Source organism: Astyanax mexicanus, chromosome 7 (assembly GCF_023375975.1).
Source record: "Astyanax mexicanus isolate ESR-SI-001 chromosome 7, AstMex3_surface, whole genome shotgun sequence".
NCBI classification, from domain to species: Eukaryota; Metazoa; Chordata; class Actinopteri; order Characiformes; family Acestrorhamphidae; genus Astyanax; species Astyanax mexicanus.
Window position 1 is genome coordinate 5773220 of NC_064414.1, and position 19902 is coordinate 5793121.

Genomic DNA, 19902 nt, shown 5'->3' on the forward strand with positions numbered 1-19902 from the left:
TGTATTTATCTTTTAAATACATTAAATATACCAAATTGTGAAGTATAAACTAAAGCCTAAAATGAATCAGAGCTTTATTAGATAAACTTCCATCTACCCTGAAGGACTGCGTGCTCAGTCGTGCCCCAAAGATAGATTATATATTTTAGTCGGCAGGCTGGCGCCTAAGGGTTGAGCGATTCAAATGGAGAGTGTGGGTTTATTAATGTGATAGTGACAAATAGTTTTAATTTACAGCTCCCGAAGCAAACATCTCGCTTTATATACGGTGTATATATATATATATATATATATATAAACCCAACATAAATTCCACCAAATATAGATGCAGTGCAACACATTCTGTAGCATGCAGTATTATAAGTGAAGGTGATAATAATCACCTTTAAAGTTTTAAGTGTTTTTTTTTTTTCCGGAAAGTAATTTAAATAATTGATTTTTTCTTTTTGTATTATTATTATTATTATTATTATTATTATTATTATTATTATTATTATTATTATTATTATTACTATATTCCCTAAAGACCTTAACTGTATAGATTGCATCTGTTTTATCGTCCTCATCTTAAACTTTTAATGATAGATACATACTGTAAAATACAATATTTCAATGATCCAATATCATGCAGCCATAAAAAAAAAAAAAAAAAAAATATATATATATATATATATATATATATATATATATATATATATATATATATATATATATATATATATATATATTATATATATATATATTTGTGGCAGCGGTCTGCCACAAATTTGATTGGCAGAGGAGAGCTGTTAAAAATGCATTTTCCAATAAAGGGAATATTGGCAAAACTGGTTATAATGTTTATGTTAAGGCGGTGGGAGGTGGTGTCTGCAGCTGCTGAAAGTAACTAATAAAGTAACTTGTAAAGTAACTTAGTTACTTTTAAAATCAATTAATCCATAAAGTAACTAAGTTACTTTTTAAAGGAGTAATCAGTAATCAGTAATCGGATGACTTTTTCAAAGTAACTATACCATCACTGCTTCTAACAAACAGGTATCTGGCTTTATACTGACTGTATTTTATACGATAGACAGACAAATAAACAGCTAAATAGCTAGCACGTTTCTAGGAATGGACATAAGTAACTTACTTACTGTAATTCACTTTGTATATAGGAATTTGCTCTTTTTATTTGCAAATTTTACTTATCTGATATATAGATGGAATTCAGTAGCAGGCAGTGTTATAGTTGGAAATCATCGCCTAAGAGTAATTACAGAGTAAGGGAGTGAAATAGCTACAGAAGTCCGATTTAAAACCTTTGAGAGTGTTGTACGCCTCACCCACCCCTCCACAAACACGAAGCTCACTCTGGTTGCCAGGCTGAGGACGCTGAACCAATATAAAAAAAATATAAGTTCAATAACTTCTACCAAACAGGTATCTGGCTTTATATTGACTGTATTTTATACGATAGACAGACAAATAAACAGCTAAATAGCTAGCTAGTTTCTAGGAATGGACATGAGTAACTTTTTTTTTTACTTTAATTTGCTTTGTACGTAAGAAAATCGCTCGACCTATAATCACATTTGTAGCTAAATTGAGTAATAATTCAGTAGCAGGCAGTGTTATAGGTGAAAATCATCACCTAAGAGTAATTAAAGAGTAAGTGGGTGAAATGGCTACAGAAATCCTATTTAAAACCTTGGAGACAGTTGTATGCTTCACCCACCCCTCCACAAACACGAAGCTCACTCAGGTTGCCAGGCTGAGGACGCTGAACTTACATGAACCAGTTTAATAACTTCTACCAAGCAGGTATCTGTATATTTTATGTGATAGTTAGATAAATAGCTAAATAGCTAGATGCTAAAAATGGCCATGAGTAACACTTACTGCATTTTTTTTTGTAGGTAAGAAATCGCTTAAGAATTTCAGAGAGGTCAGCATCATGTGCTGTTCATCCCCCCAACTCCCCCAAATCCCCCAATCTTCACACTTTACACTATCTAAAAGTATTGGCTGCACCTCCATCATTCCAAAGCAGAGACTGTAAAAAAAGATGGACGCCGTGTCGCCGTTCCCATTCATTCAATGAAAATGAATTCAAAATCTTCCGCCATTTTGGCGATCCCGAAACCCGAGTCTGCGCAGTAGAGACCAGAGGAGAGAGAAAGACTGTGGAGAGACAGCCTACTCATTTAAATAACCCCGCCCCTGAGGGCTGCCTCGCGGTCACAGGCTGCAGAGAGGAGCGGAGCGGAGCTGACGGTCTGTTATTGGTCCCGCCCATAAGCAGCCCTTTTACAATAACCACACCTTTTTTGAATAGAGCTCAATAACGTTTTAAAAAACGAATTCTGTGGGGATATAAAAATTTGACAATATAAGCAGAGGTTACACTAGCTGCTGCATTTAAATAATGGAGGTAGAATTACAGTATATTAGAAGAAAACGTGGTTGAAAGTTGTCTGTTTTGCCATTGAAACCTATGGGGATGGGTGGAGTTACACAGCTTTCTGCAACCGAACAGCAGGGGGCGCCCGACCTGAGGTGGCTTCACTTTTGAGAGACGATGCTCTGTCCAGTTATACACAGTCTATGTACCAAAGTAATCCAGACTCCAGAGATCCCGTTTTTTCTGTTGGCAGTGTGCTTCAGTATCGATCAGCTCATCTCTAATTCTGAGTTATTTTTAGAGTAGAGTAGAGAGTAGAGATTCTACTTCACAAATCTGTCTTGTTAAATTAGCGTCTGTAATGCTGTAATGACGAATTTGGGAGTTGGAGAGCTGCCAGGCATTTTTAATAAAATAATCCCAGACTGGAGTACAGTTGAGAGTTGATATGAGTACATGTCTCGTTTGTGCCAGTCCATTGCCAGCTTTGAGTTGTGATCATTTGTGCACTTTTTTTTTCTTCTTTTCTTTTTTCGAAGTCTATTTGCGAGCGGCTGCTGGGATGATATTTCTGATTAGTGTCAGATTTCTCCGCCGGGGCCCGGAGAAGAGTCCCCCTCATCCTTCCGCTTAATGCAATGTTCTCCCCCCCCCTTGGTGTCCATATTTCTTCTTCTAACCCCTCTTTCATTTATCTGTTTATATTGCTGTCTGTCTCGCCCTGAGCAACCAGCTCTGCGGAACGCATCGTATTTCATCTTAAGACCCCGAGTTCTTATCGGGCTCTTCTCTTTATCCACCTCTCCACCTCCCATCCTTCTCTTTTCTGCATGTTAAAATGTGTGTCAGGTGCAGGCTGATAAAAACGCTTGATATCGGATGACTGGCACGCGGCCTTTCAAAGGTATCACTTAACTGCTGGGTGCAGAGTGCCTGAACAGCTGCCGCATCCCGTCTCCGGCAGCCCGGCCGAGCGCGCCGCGGGAAAACTGCCGTATTTGCCTTATCGGGTAATTAGTATGGCCGGGGAGACCGTCCGATAAAAGCGGCCCAAGCCGGGCCGACCCACAACATGTGGGGAATGCACAATCGTCAGCAAGGGCATTTGGGGAGCAGTGGATGCAAAACACTTAAAAAAAAACGAAAAAGTGCACTGAGTACTTTTTTCTTATACCTGCTGAAATCAGCATAGTTTTATGATGATTTCATAATAACAAGTAAATCCCTTGTGTTTCTTATTTATAAAGTATACTATACACTGTTTCACTATTTACGTGTGTTTGAGATTTGAGATTGTGACAGAATACTCGGTACCACTTTAAAATAAGACTACCTTTATAAAGGGTTTATAAATGGTTTAGTTTATTAATGGTTACTAATTAGGTTGTAAATGCCTTAAAAATCATTAATAATCAGTTATAACACATAGAACACGTAGAAATGTACAAAATCCTGTTGTTTGCCAAATACTGAACCAACAGCCACATTTTTTAATTGATTTTTAATGATTTTTAACGTATTTACAACCTAATTAGTAACCATTAATAAACTAATTGTAAACCATTTATAAACCCTTTATAAAGGTAGTCTTATTTTAAAGTGGTACCGAATACTCATATTTTACAGATATCTGCTACAGTAGTTTCTGCTCTTTTTGAATTGAGTTAAATTGTCAAACTTTACCTATACTTACATTATAGAGGTTTCTGCTTTTTATTTGAGTTTGAGTTTTAGTTTGTAATGCTGTACTCATATTGTCACAATAGCACAATTTTGTGTTCTTATGATTGACTTAGATTGTAACACTGCACTCATATTTTAACAATCGCAAACGTTTTGCTTTATTATTTGAGTTAGTTTGTAATGCTATTCTCATATTGTTACAATAATAAGCCAAATTTCTGCTCTTATGATTGAGTAATTGCACTCAATTTTGCACTTAGATACAGTACCAGCACTATCACTACACTATTGTTTCTCTTTTTTTATTTGAGTTTGATTGTAAAACTGTATCCATCCCAATTGAGTTGCACTATGATGAGATGCACTCATTTTTGCACTGTAGTACAGCTCCTGGTCTTTTGATTAAGTTAGATACAGTACTGACACTAGCACTATACTACAATCTCTGCTACCATTTTTATTTAAGTTTAATGGTAAATCTGTACCCATCGCAAAGTTTCTGCTATTTTATTTGAGTTAGTTTGTAATGTTGTACTCAAATTGTCACAATAGCACAATTTATGCTCTTATGATTGAGTTATTGCAATCATATTTGCAGTACAGTACCTGATATTTTGATTATGTTAGATATAGTAGCAAAATTTTAATTATACTAACATTTCTGCTTTTTTATTTAAGTTTGATTGTAAATCTGTACCCATCCCCAACCGTACCCATTTCCCCTCAGGGATCAATAAAGTATCTATCTATCTATCTATCTATCTATCTATCTATCTATCTATCTATCTATCTATCTATCTATCTATCTATCTATCTATCTATCTATCTATCTGAGATTGTGATATAGTATCCATACTTTCATTAGAGTGCAGTGCTGCTTTATTAATCTAGCTAAATTAAATAATACAGTGGTTACTTTCACTATAGTACATTTTTTTTACTCTTGTAATTGAGTTAGACTGTAATATTTCATTTATACTACCACTACAGAATGGTTAATTTCACTGTAATACTGTAATTGAGTTATCTTAAAAAATTGCATTCATGATTTTAAGTAGAGTTCAGCTCTTTTAATAGAGTTGCATTGGGATACAGCACTGATACATTCACTATAGTACCATAGATCTTCGGTCTGGTAATTGAGTTACATATATAATTATGAGACAGTACTCCCATACTCCCATACTTTCCCTTACTCACTTTTTTTCTTGCTCCCCCTGCTGGTGTAGATTTGGAAATTGTAACCCAATCATATTAGCCATTCTCTAGCTTTTCATAAAAAATTAGTTTATGGCCACTGACACTTTCTTAAACCCCAAGATTGGACCTGTGCTCAAAGACTGGCCAGTGATGAATGCTTTTAAAGGGTGGGTGAAGCTCATAAATTAGTCAGTAGAAGTGAATGGGGGTGTTTCCAACAACGTGGACAGTCTAACTTTGTACAAAAGTAGGTAATTAGCCTGTCCTGCTCTGCAGTGAGCCTACATTATCGACTGTACATTCTATATCCCTGCATTTAAAAAAGTCGGACCACCGTATGTCTGTACCACCGAGTCCCAGCGGTGCACTTTTTTATTTTTCCTTTTCTCCAGCCGTTCACCATCGCAGCAGAGCATTTGTCATTAAAATGAGATTAGGGTGGCTCTTTGTTTGTTGTTCATTCTGTCGCATTGTGCCGGCCGCGCATTCCTCGGCTCTAATCTAACCCAGGAGAGCGCATCTCTCGCTGCGTGAGACCGCTGCACATTTGCATTCGGCTGACGGCACACTATTCCGAGGCGGGCAGGCTGCCCGCCGCAAGCCGGCGGCAAAAAAAACCCAAAGCGGCACACGCGCATGCACGGTCACACGCGTGCATGCGCGCGCACACGTATGAAGGAACCGCTGTGCTCACCTGCTGCTTCCACACACACTTTAGAAAAACACTTATGTGGCTCAAATCACCTCCCTGCATAAACAATGCATTTGTGGCTCATTTTCGCATGAGCTGCTGGACAAACACCAGGACTGCAGATGCAGCGGAAGCATCTGGATACATATGGAATCAATGCCCAGTGATGGTGCTGCTAACGTGCAGAATTAACCTGCATTTATCTGCTATTGTTCAATGATAAATTTAAATGCTTCTAATCAACATAATAAACACATTCCATGCATTCTTAAACACACTGCTGACCATACAGGGGTTGGACAATGAAACTGAAACACCTGTCATCATTTTAGTGTGGGAGGTTTAATGGCTAAATTGGAGCAGCCTGGTGGCCAATCTTCATTAATTGCACATTGCACCAGTAAGAGCGCTAGAGTGTGAAGGTTCAATTAGCAGGGTAAGAGCACAGCTTTGCTCAAAATATTTCAATGCACACAACATTATGTTATGGTGACATACCAGAGGTCAAAAGAGGACAATTTGTTGGTGCACGTCTTGCTGGAGCATCTGTGACCAAGACAGCAAGTTTTTGTGATGCATCAAGAGCCACGGTATCCAGGGTAATGTCAGCATTAACCACCAAGAAGGACCAACCACATCCAACAGGATTAACTGTGGACGCTGTAAGAGGAAGCTGTCTGAAAGGGATGTTCGGGTGCTAACCCGGATTGTATCCAAAAAACATAAAACCACGGCTGATCAAATCATGGCAGAATTCAATGTGCACCTCAACTCTCCTGTTTCCACCAGAACTGTCCGTCACCACAATAAATTATTGTGGTCTAAAACCAGGTGTTTCAGTTTTATTGTCTAACCCCTGTATTCTACATCCTGCCCAAGGCACATTGCAATGCTTTTGATTTAATTTTTTATTATTATTTTTTTTATAAATTGACACTTTCACTTTCTGTGTTTTTATTCAAAAGTATTTATTGATTAGATATTTATTTATTAATAGCTTAATTCAAGTAATTCAATATGACTATTAATTTGATTCAGTTGACAGTTATGGCGAGATCATCAAAGAGTTAAAAGATATGAAATTATGAGGGATATTGTGAATAATTTTCAGTTCAGTTTCAGTTCAATGGTTCAGTTTATTTATTTGATTTATATTACATTACATTTATAACATTTTATTATACAAAAATGTAAAAATTATGAGCCACATCTTTTGTAGAATTCTATAGAAACTCTTCTGTCTGCACATTGTATATTTTATCCTGTTTTAGTGGAATAATTACTGTCAGTGGTGAACACTGGTGGTTTCAGCCAGCACGCCCCCAACCCAACGAAGCTACGTCTAATTATAACGCACAGCACTCAGCCTGTCACGAGACCAGAGGTCCACTTCACTCCGGCTTTAATTCAATCTCTAGCGTTAGTCATTAAAGGAGGCTTGCTGGGGAGATGCTCAGTGTTCTGTTACTGGATATGATTCAGACTGAGCTTAGAAATGGTGTTAGAAATACTGCTTTCATCTCTAACTAGATTTACTTGCATTTCTACTATAAAAGGAGAAAAAGTTAAGTACACACCAATGTTACATAATAGTATATATTCTAATATACTATCATCAGTATAGCTTATCAGATTCTTACCTTTATATATCATAATGGACTTAAATGCAAATACATACAAAGGATTAGCAGAGTACTCAAATTCACTGTTAACTGGCTTGTTTAAGACTCAAGACTCTAGACTTTAGACTTGGCTTGATATTTTACTGTATTGACTTGAAACTAGAGTTGAGAAAAGCCTTTATCAACATTTAATTCCATACCTGCCAGAAAAGACTTTGAACTTGGACTTACTAATGTGTTCATTGCAAAATAATGCATATTGACTTGTTTAGGACTCAACTTGAGATTTCAGACTTGTGTCTTACTTGAGACTTGCATGCTCTGGATGGACTCTTAGTACTTAGTATTGTATATAGACATGCCTGTACTGACTTATGAATTGATTTGCCAACACAAACTCCATATTTAACTTGAAATTGACCTGTAGTGACCTGGGACTAAACTTGAGACTTGCCTATACTAAATGGACACTCGATTTGGGATTTGCCTGTACTAAACAAGGGCTGAACTTGAGACTTGAGACTGGTTTAACTTAGGACTGGACTTAAAACTCATCTGTACTAATCCAGGAATCAATTAAACTTGAGATTTGCCTGTAATGACCCAGGACTACATTTGAGACTTGCCTGTACTGATTTGGGACTAGTCTCAAGACTTGCCTGTTCTGACTTTGGTCTAGTCTCAAAACTTGCCAATTACTGACTCTGGATTAGTCTCAAGACTTGCCTGTACTGATTCTGGACTAGTCTCAAGACTTTCTTGTACAGACTCTGGAATAATCTCGAGCCTTGCCTGTTCTGACTCTGGAATAGTATCAAGACTTGCCTGTACTGACTCTTTACTAGTCTCAAGACTTGCCAATTACTGACTCAGAATTAGTCTAAAGACTTGCCTGTACTGACTTTGGACTAGTCTCAAAACTTGCCAATTACTGACTCTGGACTAGTCGTCCTTGTACTGACTCTGGAATAGTTTTGAGCCTTGCCTGTTCTGACTCTGGACTAGTCTCAAGACTTGCCTGTACTAACTCTGGACTAGTTTCAAGACTTGCCTGTTCTGACACTGGACTAGTCTCTAGACTTGCCTATACTCACTCTGGATTAGTCTCTAGACTTGCCAATTACTGACTTTGGACTAGTCTCAAGACTTGCCTGTACTGACTCTGGAATAGACTCTAGACCTACCTGTAGTCTTATGTTTGAACTATAGACTGTCCTTTACTGACCCAGGAATAAACATTAGAGTTACTTACTGCCTAAGAACTGGACTTGAAATTCAAAGGCACTGGCTTAGGCCTTAATACTTGCCTCTACTCCCTCAGAAATTTATTTGACTCGACTTTAACTCTTACTTGAATGGACCTAGCCTTCCTTTACTCCCGTAGATTTTACCTAACACTGACTTGGAACTTGAATGCTAAGATTTGAGGCTTGGAATCAGTGATAAATTGATGTCTGGATAGATGGAAACCTATAGAATGCCTATAGAATGGATCTAAAAACTGATTTGTGTAAGTAAAATGTGGAAGTTAATGTTCTAAATCCTATACTACCCTCACGTAGGAAATAGTCTTTGTTCTTGCAATCAGGGTCAAACCCGAGGTCAAGACAAACACCAACTACACAGATGAGTCTTTGGTTACATGTTCGTGTGGGTACATGATAAACCAGTCTTCTCAGAGGTGGGTATATACCCTATACTTGTGCAGGAGTTGGTTGGGATCAATTGTACAGGTGGCACTGCTCCACACAGCTGACTGGAGAATAGGGCATCATTTGTTAGACCTCTTGCACAGGGACGCCAATTGATTTGAGCATTTGAGCATGATCATTAAACACTAATAAGCCATTTGCAGTCATAAGAGTAAAATATGCCTTTCAGGGCAGCCCACTGCCTGGAGTGAAAACAATGAGCTCTGTAGATTAATTCAGCAAAGCCCGGATATATTCAAGTTTTAGCCCCGGGCTCTTTGTCCCAGTCTGTGGATTTGAGTTGTTTGAATTATGCTGTGTGGCTTATAGTTTAAAACGATGTAAAGACAGCAATCGTGTACCTGAGAGGAACAGTGATTGGGCTAAAAAAATGTAAGAAAGTAGTAAGGAAAAAAAACATATGTTCCGTATCTGTATGATCTATTATTAAATTATTATACTTTTGTCAGCATCCAGTTAAGTTAAGTAAGTGGTTTTATGAAGGAAATTACATAATGTAGTTCTCAAAGACATTAAACAGAGATGGGATACTTATATAATGCCTAATTTTATGTAATAGAGCTTAATAAAGTAGACAAGTCATGGGTATTATTTGCCTTTACCTGCAATGTTTGATAAATTACCTAACTTTTAATTTAAGACATTTGTAAACGTGATGAAATGTACAAAATGATAAATGTAATTTATGTGCATACCCCTCAAACTTACAGTAGTTTACATAATTGTATTTTTTTTTTTCCTATTAGAATGTCTATTAAACTCAACGCAACGCAAGTCTTTCACATCTCTGTGAAGGAATTTTAGCCCATTCTTCTTTTCAGGATTAGTTTAATTAATTGGAGGGGTTTTGAACATGTACTGCCTGTTTAAGACTTTGATTATGCCACTCCACTTCACTATTCAGTCCACAGAATAATTTTCCAAAGTCCTGGAGATCATCATAATTTTTTTTTTATTTTGTTTATTATTATTATTTTTTTAAAATGTGAGAGGGCACTTTGTGTTGTTTTCGGTCAGCAGTGTTTTTTTTTTTTTTTTTTTTTTTTTGGAACTCTCCCATGAAAAAAAAAAAACTTTTTCAACCATAAACATAAACACATTAACACATTAACACCTTAGCTGAGCCATGTGTGCTCTGCACTTCTTTATTCTTTATTTGTTATTCTGGTACCTTTTGCAACCTCCTGGATGAGTTGTCCATGCCCTTTTGGAGTAATTTTGGTAAGCCTCTCTTACATATTTTCTCCATTTGTGGATAATACCTCTCGCTGGGGTCCAATGGAGTCTCAAAGCCTTAGAAATGACTTTATAACCATTTCCAGAGTGATAGATTCTGTTTTTTTTTTTTTTTTGTGGGCATAATGTGTTCTGCTTCATGCTGTCAATTGTATTTAAGTGATTTATTGATTATACGGGCCTGGCAGTAATCAGGCCTGATTGTGGCTGGAGAAATTAGATAACTTAGCTTAAAAAAAAAAATGGTTAATCACAATCACAGTTAATTCATTTATTTTTTCACACAGGGCCAGATTTGATTGGATGCTCTTTTTTACCTTTAATAAAGAAAATCATAATTTCATCATTGCTTTTTGTATTTTCTCAGGATATTTTTATCTGATATAAACATTTGTTTGACATTCTGAAAAAAAATTTATTGTACGGCACTGTAGGCTTATTAATACTGATCTACAGTGAAATGTTATCCTCAAATGTTTTAACCCAAGAACGGTATTTTTTTTTTTTCATGTGATTTTCATTGTGATGCTGCTGTCTGAGTTGTATGGGACTTTGGGGAGCTTCAGGGTGATGATCATTGATGTCATTAATGTTATGGTTGATTCCCTCCTTCTCCCATTTATGTTTTTTTTTCCAAGAGACATGGGTTTTGTTTAGTTTTTTTTGTTTTTTTTTAATCCAAGGTTAGTTATAGAAAGTAACAACTTTTATTGGTGTAATTTACCTGATGTTGGTGTTTTTAGTGTGTTTAAATCAGGAGCTCACATGTCCCAGAATGGGTGGACCAAAGACCCAAGACCAAGTTCACAGAAGCATTTTTTTATTTATTTTGAGACATTACCTGATTTTCCAATGTTTCATCTTTTTTATAGAGTCATCCATGGTACCTTTTTTTTGTTTGTTTTAATTTTATGGCATGTTGTATGTTGTTCTGGTCCTTTTGCAACCTCCTAGATGAGTTGTTCATGACCTTTTAAAGTAATTTGGGCTAGCCTGTGTTCCATATTCTCTCCATTTATGGATATTATTATTTTTTTTTTGAGACATTACCTGATTTTCCCATGTTTCATCTTTTTTTTTTATAGAGTCATCCATGGTACCTTTTTTTATTAGATTTTTTTATTTTATGTGATGTTGTATGTTGTAAAATTAAAAAAGGGTTCCAAAACTTACTGTATACAGTATGTACCCAACGTTATCAATGGTGTTACTAATTTTAACGTTAGTGTTTTAGGGTCAAGGTCTCTACATAAAGAGATTTAAAGAGATAAAGGTGTTACCAGCATTAATTAATACCTAACAGTGGATGTAGTTGTGTGGATGTAGTGTAGAGGGATTGAGGGCTGCAGGGCTGCTGGTGGTGTAAAGGTTGGTAAGACAGGGTGGGGATGCTTTATGGTTAACCTGGGTACAGTGAGGCCGCAGCTGTTCTACTATCATTGTGATGAGTGTGGATCCCCCAGCTGTGCACACACACACACACACACACACACCTACCTACACACACACACACCTAACTACACACACACACACATTCAAAGCTAGTGCCATTATTCACGCTGCAGGGCTGGAGGTTGTGATAAGCCGAGGTTATGGCGGCGACGGTGGCTTTTTACAGCATCACAGATATTCCAGCTGGGGGTATAAATAGCAGCCGCTGTCTCACAGAGCTTCAATTGGGACTCCTAAATTCAGGCACACAGGGGCTACTTTCCAGACAGTTGAGACACAAACACACAGACATGCGCACACACACACACACACACACACACAGGTTGAAATGCAGTATTTAATAACCGTTCACAAAAAAAAAAAAACAATGTCTGTGAGCAAATCCCGTTGTCCTTTGCGGTGGGTCATGAGCTGAGACATGAGGGCGAGCTCAAAAATAGCTGTTCTGCTCAACGTTTGGTCTCGGCAGACGTCTGAGAACAACAGGAACCATTTAAAAAAGTACAAAATGCAGTACAAAAGAAACGCAGTACCAAAGAAATGAAAATGATACTTTGCGCTAAAGCAGAACCTTGTGTTTCATCATTACCTTGATTCTTAGTTCACCTTGGTTTACAGTATTTGAAGGATCTCTTTTCATCCTTTGCATTAACAAATTGACCGGGTCAAAAAATCCTAAAAAGCTCCATTACTAATTATTCTATCAATATTTCGTGTAATGGTGTGTTCTTATTTCTATCAGGGGACATTCCAGGATTTTGGTACATTTCAGGGTTGGTCACTTCTGAAAATTTGATCTTGAATTTGATCATTTTTAGTCATATATTTATTAAATACAGGTAATAGACTATCAAAACGTTTGATTCGTCAAGCTCAGGTATCAAAGCAGTTTTTAAATTAGATTATGCAATGTATTTGGTAACTTACAGTAACAGAGTTGCGAGTAACAGGGTTGCAAATCTAGGCTAAGTTGTGGTTTAACCCAGGAACAGATGCTAACTGTAAAATATAGCTATGTTTACAAGATCAAGGACAAACATGGTTATATAAGTATATAAAGTAAATTTTGACTCTACTCATTATTAGTCTTACAATATGAGTAACAGGGTTGAGTTCACTGAGTGACACACACAACTTGGACAAAAACATATTTGGAAAAAAAAAAAAAACTTGAAAATTGTTAGAGCACTTACTCTTGGTCTTGCCATGTGGGCAGAAAATGTCCTTGTGATGTCACTTCCTTTGTGCCAGTAGACAAATATTTTTAACTCTTTCTCTGCCAGGTAAAATTCCTTATGGTAACAGGGTTGTGCGCATGTTGTGGGACACAACTTATTAGCATAAAAACTGTAACATGCAAAACAATGTAGACCAAAGAAGTTGTTTTCATAAGTAAAGGAGATGGATATCAACAATATACAAGAGGAAGTAATTTATTTAGAGCTAATTTTAATTGTTAAATTTGCCAAAGGATTTGGCCACCCAATGTGTGGGACAAGAGATAACGGCCATTTTTTTTAGGTGGTCCAAAGGTATTCGGTCTTTTGAATAATATCTAATATCTTATTTTTCCACCATATTTTACAGTTTGTCTTATAACAAGTACATTTTTCACAAAAAAATAGTCATTTAGATATTTTGGATACATACATTTGAAACTTAAGTGGTGGGACAGGAAATGTACCAAAATCCTGGAATGTCCCTCAGGTAATGGTTCAATTAGGATTATTTACTTGTTTTTCAGTAAAAAAAAAAAAAAAAATACATGTTTAAACTTTTCTTAATGTTTCCCCACTTTATACTTTATTACTTTTTAAAAGACCAACATATAAAACAAAATAGTTTTACAAAACATTGAAACATAACATTGCAATTTAGTTTTAGTTTAAGTTTTTTGCAGGGTGCAGGTGGTTTCTTGCAAATATGTAAGATTAACCATTTTCATATCATATGTTTATTACACATTAATTAAGGCAAGCAGAAAAAAAAGTTTCATACGGAAAAAATACTTTTAACTACTGTATTTTTCCTAAATCTTCCAACTTTACAATGGGTTAATTTGACCCATAACATAACAGGAGGGTTATGTTCTTCAAATATTACTTCTAAGATGTTTCGGTCATGAATGTCACAAATATTAGGTCAATAAGACTCTAGAAACACTTACATAAAGCATTAAAAAATGTATTTATAAGGCGTTAACCCTTTCGAGACCCTGCGTCCTCATATGAGGACATTATTTTTCTGCTTCTCTGCACCATTACACTTAATTGATTTTAAAATGTTGACCCTTCAGTCTCATATGGAGGCACTGCCAGTACTATGTAGTGATAGTCACATGACAACATTACACTTAAAATGATGGGAATCCCAGTCAAAAGTTTCTACAGCCAGTTCAGACAGAAACAATCGAATCGAATATTATGTTTGAAACTAGGTTATTTATGTTAATGGTTTGGAGAGACATGTCATCTGCTGGTGTTGATCCACTGTGTTTTATTATCAAGTCTAAAGTCAGTGCAGTTTTGTTTTCCCGCAAAATCTTACAGCACTTCATGCTTCCCTCCGCTACTGACAACTTTTATGGAGATGTGGATTTCATTTTCCAGCAGGACTTGGTACACTGCGAAAAAGTTATAGTAATCAAGAGTAAAATAAATAAATGCTTTAAATAGATTACTCTGTGTGTTTAATACATTTTGAACTGAATTAGTGAAATAAAGTAACTTTTTAATGATATTCTAACTTTTTGAGATGCACTAGTATATTTGGCAGTATAGTGTACTTTAATGATGTCCAGAAATAAACCCTTGAAGGTGAAGAAGATAACATGAAGCCATTTAACACAGTTAAAGTATTGAGAATTTTTTATTTATTTATTTATTTATTTTATTTTTTTTTACACACAAATCCCAACTACTACTCATCTACTGGCAACATTTCCACACAGATTTTACAATAAAGATGCAAAAAAGAGGTCACTAAAGTTTTGCTATGTTTTTTTTTCAGCAACTTAATAGGTATGATAAAGGGCTCATGGTTCTATGCAGTGGTACCAAACTTTCCCAGTCGTGTTAAAGCTGTGAATCATGGTAAGACACTGTGAAATCCCAGACCTCATTAAGGCACAGACCTACACTCTACACTGAAGAAAAAAAAAACTATAGTCTTGCAGCTACTGGATGAAATACAGGTCTGCTGCAACTCACACTGGGTACCAATACATTTGACAAAATGTGCTGTGATTGAACATGTTATTTCAGATATAGGAATATTAGGAATGTTCAGCTTTACTTTAAAAAAGTAGTTTTTTTTAAATATATTTTACTACTCAGTTGTATTTAATGGGGGTGGAGATTTTTTTTTTTTTTTTTTTTTTTTTTTTGCCATATCAGCAGTGCAGCCTGGATAAGATGAATTATTATTTTAAGTGGTTAAATAATACAATCACATTTTTAATATATTTTAGTAAATATATCAAGCTACTTACAATACATGTTCCCATGAATTTTCTATCCATCCTGGCATCTATCCTTGGATAACCCTGCCCCTTTAAGAAAGTAGCCATTGACATTGATGTCATTGATATTACAACCTCCATACTCTTTTCAGACACTGATCACTGAATATACAGTATATATGTTTGCAATATATAAAAAGTTATTTATGTGCAGTATGTAATTTTTTTTTGATAAATAAGAATAAAAATTCATAAGTTTTTTTTTTTTTTTAAGTATTCCTTTGTTAAAGCTATGAGGCACTACAGAGCGCCTGAGGCGTGGGAATGAGATCCTAAGACGTGGGAATGAGATCCTAAGACGTGGGAACGAGGTCCTAATGCATGGGACTGAGATCTTAATGTATGGGAATTACTTATTAAGGCATGGGAACAAAAAAAAAAATGGAGAAGATTTTTTTTTGGGGGGGAATAAATTATAGTGATATTTAGGAGTCTTTTGCATTGAGACATGACATAATTCTAAGTAAAAGACACTTAATTCTATGCTAAAAGCTGATTGGCTCAGACGCAAACAGTATGCAGACCTGTTTACCTTTCTTAGGCATCATATTGTAAAAAACCCATAAGAGATGCTCACTTTGTTAGATGTAAAACAAAATAACTTTCGGCCATGCCTTAATGGCTATGATTTAATTAACTTGTTCCCACACTTTAATAAGTCGTGGCCACTCCTTAATTATTTATATATATATATATATATATATATATATATATATATATATTTTTTTTTTTTTTTTTTACATGATGTCACCTTATCTCTAAGTTCCTGAGGATTAAACAGATTTATCAGGGTTTTATCTGCAAAAAATGAAGAATGGACGTTGAATAACAGGGACGTGTTCATTATTACCCCTCCTTGTCATCCGCTGTAGATTTAATTTAACACACCGTCCGCTTGGCATTAGCCAGTCTGAGAAAACCTCTCATCCATACCACACGGTGGACGGCCGATTGGGCAGAAATCAGGCGAAACAGAAAGCATGGCCGTTGCTGGCTGTGGGCTAAATTGGGAGCACCTTCTCCTTTGTTTGCTTTGGAAGCAAAAAAGGTCCATTAGCGCAATTCAATATAGCATTTTCACTTTTTTCCTGGCATTGTGGGTCCGCTTACCTCAGGTGTAAGTCATTAAAGTGAGGATTTACAGCTGACCACAGGACATGTCTGGGTTTGGGGAGATGGTGGGTTTTCACAATTTTAGGAAATGAAAGCTCCATCCTGGTGGCTCGGATAATACATTTTCAGCTCACCTAGTTCTCAGCCGGGGGATCGCGAGGGTCTCTGCTTTTAGAAGCTGGAGTGTGTCTGGTAACACAGTCCTAAAGCTGCAAGAGCTTATGGTAATTAATCAAACCCTGAAGTCTACCTGAAGTTATAAGACTCTCATTATTCTTGGATAAACGGTGTAGCATTATTAGGCTACGTTCACACAGCAAGGGGAAATGGCCCAAATCCAGTTTATATCTGGGAGAAATCGGGTTTTCTTGTCAAATCTTTTTTTTTTTTTTTTTTACTTTTTAATAAGATCTATCTTAGATATTTTTCTAAAAAGTTTGCTCTTTTAAATTGACATTCACGCACAGATAAGAGCAGAGCTTCGTGTGAAGTTTTGGTTTCATCTTCATCTTCTCTAGTTTAAATGTTGTGTTGCACATGACACTGATTGAGACTGTAGCTTACTGTATGTCCATTAGAATAGAATAGAGCACGAACCAGCCAATGAATCAGTTTACAAGCCAATGAAACAGTAGCTTGGCTCCTCCCACTCCACTGAAAAAATAACTGAAAATTATAAAAAAAAAACAATGGCAGCACAGGCATTAGAGTGTGACAGCGCTTTAAAGCCAACAATGCAAAGCAATAAGAGCTAATTTTGTCATTTGTATGTTATTTAGACACTTTAATTCGTTTATTTTACTGTGTAGGAATGGTATGTGGCATAAAAAGGTTAATATCAAATAATAAAAAAAAAATACAGTATTAGAGTATTAGAATTAATATTAGTATTATTACAGTATTACTTGTTTGCATTACAGGCAAAAAACAGCATTTTTTACATCTTTACATCACTGGAATATAACTAATATAACTTAATATACTGTAAAATAAAGGGGCATAGAAACATATCAATATCTCTAAGTATTGTAATATATTTTTTGGCAATATTGGATTGCGAAAATCTATTTTAAGTATTAGTTTACATGTAAAAAAAAAAAAAAAAAAAAAAAAAAAAAAAAAAATATATATATATATATATATATATATATATATATATATATATATATATATATAAGTAAACTTTTCTTTTGCTTTCATATATATATATATATATATATATATATATATTTACTTTTTTTTTTAAACAATCAATATTTTACCTTGCTCTCAATATTGCCACATTATTGCCAAACTTATTTGGTTTGTGGTTTCTTTATACTTTGATTTATACTTTTTTTACTTCCCTTTGATGCTGCATTCACATCCTATAACATTCTGCCATTCCATTAGAAATGCGATATGAGTCCTACTGATGGATGCCTGTTAATCACATTCTATCCATTAAAGAGTAAACTGAAAGGAAGTGGAAAAGTTCAAAGATAAAGCCAATCCTTGCTGTATTGCATATACTGTAGTCTGCAACTTATAAGTCCTGTATTCAACAAGACATTTATGGATATATCTATATGGAGGTGTCATACTGAAGGTTGCAGGGTTCTTATCTGTAGAGAAGCAATAGCAATTGGTTGTTTTGGGTGAGCGCCTGCAGGGCCATTGTTGTGTTCTGCTCAATGAAAATGCAAGATTAAGGTAAGCCTAAGGGCTTGGGTGAGAGTCTGGGAAAGAAAGTAAAAAAAAAAAAGAAACATAAAGTTTAGACATAAAAAGTGCCTTTGGTTCAGTGTGTTCAGGAGCAAAGTAGCTTAGAGAATCCAATATGGTGCCCGTGTTCCTTTGAAATTCATGGGCCTGGGATTCCTTTGATCTCTCACAAACATCGCCTGCCCCTCGGAATCTTCTTTCCAGTGTCTCTGAATCCATTGCTCTTATAGTGTTATCACCAGTAGAAGGATGATTGTGCTTGATTTATTTGCTTTATTTGCTCAATTAGAGTTTCTATCGAAATTGGTACTTAGCTGTCTATCCCTCACAACATAAGAAGTGTCTTCAGACACATGTGAAGGCAGTCACTGTCTCTTTTAGAACTGATGAGTATCATCGCAACGCACTTGGATGAAAGCGCAGCGCAGCGACTCGGTTCCGATACATCAGCTCACAGATGCACCCTAGAAGTGATAAAGGAAAAGACCGCCAAAGACTACACATGTGGAGGGAGCAAGGCTAATTGTGCTCTCTCAGGGCTCCGGCAGCTGATAGGATGCAAGCTGCATGACCAGGATTTTAACCAGCGATCTCCCAATCATAGGGCAGGGCTTTAGATCGCTGTAGCACTCGGCACTAGTCATTCAGGATACAAAATATTGAGTAAGCCATATACCTAATATTTTGTAAATCCAATTTTAGTTACACACCAGCAAGTAAAAAAAATTATACACCTTAAATTTCCTAAATTCAGTGTTTTTTCATTATTTTAAAACATAAAATAAAGAAAAAAAACATTTAGTAAACAAAAGGTTAAACAAAAAAGGTTAAACAAATCAGAATATGTATTATATTTCAGATTTGTTTTTTAGATGACAGTTTTGGACATCTTGGCTGCATTTTCTCAGTCAGCTTTATAAGGTAGAGTCACCTGGAATTCAGGCTTTCAGTTAACAGCTGTGCTGAACTCGAAAAGAGTTAATTACTTGAGTGTCTTGCCTTCTTAATGTGTCTGAGAGCATCAGTTTGTAAAATTGAAAACAGGTAGAGTTGGTTTAGAGTGAATCTTCATATTTTAATAATGTTCTAATCCATATTATGAGAAGCCAGAACTACTCAACAACTATTTTTGACTGGTACTGTATTTATTTAAATGGTTTTTCATTCTTTATGCTCAGTCATATAAGCAAAACCTTGGGTTGTCTTCTAATGACTACCCAAAGAACATAAAGGTGTGAGGCACTGCAGAGTCAACTTCCCACTTTTAACCCGTCACCCCTACAGTACATCCAGTGTCCATAGCAACCACTACAGCGAGCGGTATACGCTGCACTGCAACTGCCTGCCGAGCTCCTGAGCTCCATGTTAAACCAGTACGACTGCAGAGATGTTTGATGGAGTGATCTGTGCTCCTCATTAGTTGTGACCTGTTCTGGCCGGGTCCGTTCGATGGTAGCCTGTAATGAGGAAGTTTGGAAGGAAGGTTGCTTCAGGACAGCTGTCACTGGTCAAGAGGTGAAGAGGAAACCCATTCGCATGGTATCTCCAGGCTCTGAATTGTAGATCTCCCATTATGTGGTGCTGAG

At 36.1% G+C, this 19902-nt stretch overlaps 1 protein-coding gene across 1 annotated transcript in view; it reads left to right on the top strand.

The window, feature by feature from the left end:
* The window catches only part of LOC103042844 (pro-neuregulin-3, membrane-bound isoform), a 606216-nt gene that overhangs the window by 163672 nt on the left and 422642 nt on the right, over positions 1 to 19902 (top strand). The window lies entirely within an intron of this gene.